At 40.8% G+C, this 7,477-nt stretch overlaps 1 protein-coding gene across 1 annotated transcript in view; it reads right to left on the bottom strand.

Annotated features, from left to right (window-relative positions):
- LOC121932549 (paired box protein Pax-6-like) overlaps nt 1–6,849 on the bottom strand; it is a 58,037-nt gene extending 51,188 nt beyond the window's left edge. The window contains exon 1 of the mRNA XM_042471228.1: nt 6,729–6,849. The gene's annotated coding sequence lies outside the window, so the exon portion shown is untranslated. The remainder of the gene's footprint in view (nt 1–6,728) is intronic.
- Nucleotides 6,850–7,477: the final 628 nt, after the last annotated feature.

The following is a 7,477-nucleotide window of genomic DNA, read 5'->3' as shown; positions in this document are numbered from 1 at the left end:
TTATTCCGGGAAGGCCTGCCGGAAGAGATCCATCTTAATGTCTTTTTAAAAGCTCTCTAGATTGGTAATTTGACAGATTTCATCTGGCAGGCCATTCCATAAATTGGGAGCGGCTGCAGAAAATGTCCTCTGGGAGGTCGCTGTCAACCTGGTTTTTAAGGGCTATAGTAAATTCCTCCCAGAGGACCTGAGTGTATTGGCGGATTGTATTTTGGCATGTGCCGGTCTTTATGGCGCATGCCATGATGATGTCCCTCCGGTGCTGTATCCACATGATGCAGCACTGAAGGGGTGTCATAAAGCTGCGCTGCCACAGCCATGGCGCCCCTTGGAGGGCACATGAAGGAGCCGCTATTTGTTTCTCTTTTTTGCACTCTCCAGAGGCCAGGTTGGGGCCATGGCGTGAGGTTGCCACGGCCCCAATCCGTTCAGTAAAGGGGCGGCGGCAGACCGCTCCTTTGGGGCAGTCTGAGATTTGGAAAGGCAGGTAAGAAAGAAGTAGACAAGATCCTCAAATGTAAAGCTCTCAGCCTCAGGGGAATACCAAAGTCAATATTATCCATGCCACTGTATTTCTGATTTCTAGGTATGATTGTGAAAGCTGGACAGTGATGAAAGCTCAACTCATTTGAAATGTGATGCTAGAGGATAATGCTGTGGATACTATGAACTACCAAAAATCATCATCATCATCATCATCATCATCAATCATCTCCTCTACCTAGAAGCCAAGTTGACTAAGCTGAGACTGTTGTACTTTGAAGATATAATGAGAAAATTTCATGGGCATATCATTTTTTTGGTAGATGTAAAGTGGAGTCTTTAATTCCCTATTTATTGTATTCCCTATTACCTCATATGCATGTGACAGCTGGACAGTTAAGAAATAGATAAGAAGAAAATCAATTCATTTGAAATGTGGTGATGGAGAAGACTGTTGAGGATACCATGGACAGCTAAGAAGACAAACAAATGGGTCCTGGAACAGTTCAAACCAGAAATGTCCCTGGAAGCCAATATGGCAAAACAAAACAAAAGTCTGTCATACGCTGACCACATCATGAGAAGGCACGACGACTCATTGGAAAAAACAATAATGCTAGGAAAGGTGGATGGAAGTAGAAAGAAAGGAAGGCCGCATGCTAGAGGTCATACAGGTATGAATTTGCAGGAACTAAGAAGAGCTGTGAAGGACAGGGAGTCTTGGAGACGTCTCATCCACAGGGTCGCCATGAATTGAGATAGACTTGAGAGCAATTAACAATAACAACAACAAAAGTGGAGGCGCACAAACAAAGTGGAGCTGGATTAGAGAGGTGCAAAGACAACTCACCCACATACACAAGCTCAGTGGCTGAGTTTGGGGGTGGGGAGGTGGTGCTAGGCTGACATCTTGTGGAAGCCAGTGGTGCTACAAGGAAAAATTGAGCAATGATGCTAAACTGAGTGATATGACAAAAGGGTGGGCTGCTATCAAAGGGGTTATTCACACTGTGAAAATAATCCAGGATGAATCTGGGTTAAATCTCCATTGTTCACATGCATCCCAAATGTACCTGATTAAGTTTGGGAGGGTGTCAATAACCCACTTAATCTGGGATAATTGATATCGGGGTTTTCCCAAGGTTTTGAAAAAAGATCCGCATAATTGGTAGTGTGAATAACTGATGCAAACAGTCCTGAACAGACCCAGGATAAAACACTGCATACCAAAAAAAGGGTACCGAATCCATTCGCAACGCTGTCTCCATCTTTATCCAAATGCTTGCACATGTGAACAACTGAACTCACAGAGATGTTCATCAATGCAGATAGATGTGGTTCAGTAGTGTAAATGACAAGCCCAGAATGAATGAGTGAGATGATTTACATCATCGCATTTAAAAAAACAATGTCTGAATGACCCCAAAGTGTCTGGCAGCAGTGGGTGTATCAGGTATGAGCAATGGACAATTGACAATCTGAAATACTGAAGTCCTCCAAAACTCTATCTTAAAATCAACTAAGAAATCACAGAGTGTCTTTTTAATATGGTGGATCAAACATTGATTAGGAAGGAGACTACAGTCAAGAAACAAGAAGATTAGGAATGGGAAGGGCAACAATGCAAGAACTAGACAAGATTCTAAAGAGTAGATATACAGTCCACCCTTCATATCCATGGAAGATCCATTCCAGACGCCCCCTTGGATAAAAAAAAAGGCCCTCAAGTCTCATCCTGCTTAATGGCAGGTGCGACAAGCACACCCATTGAATTCAGTGGGGTTTGCTGTCCACAGCTGTTTCAATTCATGGATGGCAAGCCCACAAATATCAAGAGCCCAATGCACAACTGAGCACTAAAGTTAGAATCATCCAAATCATTGTATTTTTGTCACTATGCAGTGGCGTCACTAGGTTTGGGGTCACCCGATGCAGTAACTTGTGTTTTCATCCCCCCCGCCTTGACCTCCACCCAAATTACACCATGAAGAATCCTTAATGTTTTTTTTACTAATGTTACTCATTAATTGTAATCCCTGTATATTATTGAATATAATTGTAATAGTTGCGACATAAACAACTAGCAAAATTAAAATTATAACTTTAAATTGCAATATTACAGTGGATCCTTGTTATATGCTGGGGTTTGGTTCCAAGATCTCCCGTGCATAACAAAATCCGTGTATGCTCAAGTCCCATTACATATAATGACATAGCAAAATGATGTCCATTATAAAAAATGGAAAATCAAGGTAAATTTATACTTTTTTGTAACATTTTCAAACCGTGTATGCTTGAATCCGTGTATAAAAAATCCGTGTATAAGAAGGGCCGACTGTATACACACAGCTAAAATCCATTTACAGTGCACCCGTGCCATATGCTGAAGCCGCGCAGCAAAAGGGAGAATGGCACACATGCCCATGGTGTGTGCACAAGGTTGTGCCGCGAGCACAAACCCCATTATATCCAATTCATGTGGTGAAATGTGGTGCTGGAGAAGAGTGCTGAAGATACCGTGGACAGACAGAAAGAAAAACAAATGGGTCCTAGAATGGATCAAGCTGGAAATCTCCCTGAAAGCCAAGATTATTAAACTACATGACAGCCAGTATTAGGGGAAGTATCGGTAATTTTCTGTTAACTATCTACTTTCCAATTTTGGATGGATTTCTTGCAACAATAAAGTAAATTTTGTTTTTTAACCTTACTGGAGCATCTTGCATATTTCTAGCCTGTTTTATACCAAAAGCTTATGTTGCACAGGGACATGCTGCACTCCGCTTGATAAATATCAATAATTTCCCATAATATTCATATTAATGTTGCATTCCAAAATGCTCTTGTATATATGGAAAGAAAAAGATGGAACAATAAAAGAGAGGTGATTATACATATACATTATACATACATAATATTTTTCTATCATAGTCTAAAAGAGATTTTAATTATATCTATAGTTAGCATGTGATGAAGGTAATGATGATATAAATTGCAGCTAGCTATGCATTCTCTTTTCTCAACTTGCACAAATTTCCCTCTAATGTCTTTGTAGTTGAGGGTCAGAGCAAGATGGAATAGGTAATAATAATAATAATAATAATAATAATAATAATAATAATAATACATTTTATTTATAGACCGCTATTCCGCAATGATCATAGCGGTGTACAGTACAAAAATGCAATACAATACAATCTCTCTCCCTCAAGAAGGTGGCTGAAGGGAGGGCTTGTCTTCTTCCAGGCAGGCCTAATAGTGGCAAGACAAAATTTTCATGGTCTGGGAAATGTCCAGATGCATGTGCTGGGTGATGTAGACTGAGGTCTGCATGTAACCTATGGCTAGAGGTTCCCCACTGCAGCTAAAGAAGCTAAACTGTTCTCCCTGATTCTGGTGCAGGAACCTATCCCTGTTCTTTTCAACCTCTGGTATCACATTTTCAGTTAAAGAAATAATATCCAGGTTAACTGAAGCATTCATGTACTAAAGTAGGATTCTAATGCCAACTGTATTGCAACACTTTACTGGTCCTTTACCCTTATCAGCACACAATAGCAAGAACTTCCTCCAGTTTTCACATTCTACCCCATCATGTATGTAAAACCTGTCTGTCACATTTGCCTTTTTAACTACTCTTTACCATTATCCTTGAGATTAATCTCACCACCTCACCATCATTTGTTGTTGTTAACTACCTGTCATACCCACTGTAATTCACACTTCCCTTCTCTGTGGAATGTATATATACATCTCTCTGGAGAGGCTTCACTCCTATGAAGTGGACTGAAATCCACAAAAGCTTGTGCTGGAAGTTTCTTTTTCCCAGTCTCAAAGGCACAACACAATTTCTTTATACTCATGTTAAAACAGACTAACCAGGCATTGTCTTGGAATATTTTTCTTAATGACAGGGATAGCTCAAAACAATATACAGTCATCCCTTCCCTTATGCGGGGGATCCATTCCGAATGGGGCTCGTGCCCACGGCGCGGCGGTGGCAGCACGTGAGGTGCACACCGCGGGAACGTGCGCCATTGTTTTCTTCCGGCGCGCGCCATTAATTTGAATGGAGCTTGAGCATCTGCGTTTTTTCCCTTATGTGGGAGGAGGGGGTCCAGAACAGATCCCCCGCATAAGGGACGACTGTATATTGTTTTGAGCTATCCCTGTCATTAAGAAAAATATTCCAAGACAATGCCTAGTTAGTCTGTAAAATGCACGCGCATATAACGTGGGCACACTGTATCAACTCTGGGAAAATCCATTCATCTACCCCATTGTGAGGATTATAGCTAAGAGGCAATAGGGAAGGGGAATCTGAGAGCCAATCTGGCCCACATTAGAAGTCTGGGAGTTTTTGTTAACTGCTGTCAAGTCAACTTTGATTTATAGTCTTGCAAACTGAGCGCTGGGGCTTCCTTGATTGAATCTATTCACCTCTAATATGGTCTTCCTCTTTTCTAACTGCTTCCTATCTTGGCAAGCGTTATTGTTTATTCTAGTGAGACATGTCTTCTCATGGTATGTCCAACATACAATGATCTCATGTTAGTTAACTTGGTTTCCAGGGAGAGTTCAGGTTTGCTATGCTATAAGACCCATTTATTTGTCTTTTTGGCAGCCCATGATATCTACAGAACTCTCCTCCAACACCACATTTCAAATGAGTTTAGTGTCTTCCTATGAGATTCCTTAACTATCAAGCTTTCACAACCATACATAGAAATTAGAAATACACTGCCATGGACATTTCTAATTTGGTACAGTATTTAATTTTTTTATACTGGAGGAACTTGTCTAGTTCCTTCATGGCTGCACTTCCAAGTCCTAGTCTTCTTCTAATTTCTTGACTATAGTTTCCATTTTGATTGATGACTGAGCCAAGGTCTATAGAAAATCTTTGACTACCTCAACATCTTTAAACTTATCAGTACAGTATGTAAATCATCTATCATCATTATTATTGCTTTCTTAATGTGTAACACACTGCTTTGCACTTTCATCAGTAATTCCAAGTCTTTGCTATTTTCTGCTCTTAATGTAATGGCATCTGCATATCTTAAACTGTTGGTGTTTCTTCCTCCAGTTTTCACAGCTCCTTCCTCAGAGTGTAATCCATGTATGTTATCTTGTAGACTCTTTAAGACTAACTGAAAGAAAGAAATTGGCAGCATGAGCTTTCATAGAGTTCACTCTACTTCCTCAGATGAAGTCTATGAAAGCTCATGCTGCCAATTTCTTTCTTTCAGTTAGATTTAAGGGTGCTACAAGATCTCTCTGCGTACTGATTCTACTGACTAACACGGCTATATCTTTGAATTCTACATTTGTTATGTTCAGGGTACAAGTTAAACAGATAGTTAAACAATTTTTATATATAAATTTCTGTTGTCTATAAATAAATATGATATTAGAGATTTACAGCAAGAATGGAATACAGAACTGGAATATCCAGTTCTGATTAATCAATGGCCATTGGATTTAACATCTGTGACGGCTATGACTATAAATCTCTAACCACATTTTATACAGCAGAAATTGCTCTTTGGGGTTATATTGGTTGCCACAGCATCTATTCAAGAAAGGGATTTCAAAATCAGCAAATTGTTATAGATATAATGTTGTTATTGCTTCCTTAATGGATATGTTTTGTAGCCTTTCTATAGTAGCCGCATTTTGGTTTAAATGATTTACATTGGTTTAAATTTCCTCTCAGATCTTGTGGAAGAGGTCTCTCTCTGTTATCCAAAAATAATAGATATCCACAAATTCCAGCCCAAATCCATTATCCAGGTTGTTGCTGTGTGCCTTCAAGTCATTTCCAATTTATGATGACAGGAAGGGGGCCATTTCTTTCTCCTCATGATCTACTTGTGGCTTTTCTGCTGAGATGTTTAGTGAGCCACTGTGCAACAGGAAACTGGGCATCAGGATACTGGGCTAGATAATCTCTTAATCCACTCCTGCAGGGCTCTGTGCTCTTATACTAGTCAAGCTACCCCCTTCTGTACTTGGAAAGGGGTGAGCATCTCCCTAGCCTGAAAAGAAAAAGTTACAAGCAAGGCGGCTGAGAAGTTTTGTAGAGGGAAGAGGGAACTTAACCAACTCACATGCTGTATAACACAAATGGGGAGAATAAATAAAAACATCTAGGGGTAGCCGTGTTGGCCATGTAGCAAATCCAATCATATTCAAACAATGATACCTTTATGGGGCCAACCAAAATGCACAATTACATGTACATCAAGCTTTCGAAGTCACACTGGCTTCTTCATCAGGCAAACAGGAGAAAGAAATGGAAGATGCAAGTCATAGGCCTGCACTATCTGTTTCTGGTCTTAGATGTTTCAGATGTTAGGGAGGGTTATTTGCAGGCTGGCACCTCCCCCTTTGACCATGCAGTCACTGATAGATTTTCAAATTCAAGGAAACTTAATGTTCATTTGCAATTCAAAGACTATTGACCAAAATGGCTGGGGTTTCTGGGAGCTGGAGTCCAAAACACTTGGAGGACCAGTTTGGGAAACAGTGATATACATTTTTGCAGTGCTCTTGTCCTCCTTTGTGGTGGTCAGGAGGAGGAGGAGGACAAGAGCACTGCAAAAATGTAGATTAGTGTTCCCCAAACTCTGGTCCTCCGAGTGTTTTGGACTCCAGCTCCCAGAAGCCGCAGCCACTTTGACCAATAGTCTAGGATACTGAGAGCTGAAGTCCAAAATCAGAGTTTGGGAATCACTGACGTAGATGGTTCCCAGAATTTGTTCCTCCAGGTATATTGGACTCCAGCTCCCAGAAGCCACAACCATTTTGGCCAATAGTCTGGGATTCTGGGAGCTGAAGTCCAAAATACTTGGAAGACCAGAGTCATTCCCCAGTGAAGCCAAATCCTTGGGAGGTTTTGAACTCAGTGCCTTGCTTGCCAACATCCCTGGATCGATGGCCACACAAGAGCTGTTGGCCAGCAAGGGAAGGGTTAGGTGTCTCCTTGCAG

The sequence above is a fragment of the Sceloporus undulatus genome, chromosome 6 (assembly GCF_019175285.1).
Source record: "Sceloporus undulatus isolate JIND9_A2432 ecotype Alabama chromosome 6, SceUnd_v1.1, whole genome shotgun sequence".
NCBI lineage: Eukaryota > Metazoa > Chordata > Lepidosauria > Squamata > Phrynosomatidae > Sceloporus > Sceloporus undulatus.
This window is presented reverse-complemented; position numbering and strand designations above follow the sequence as displayed.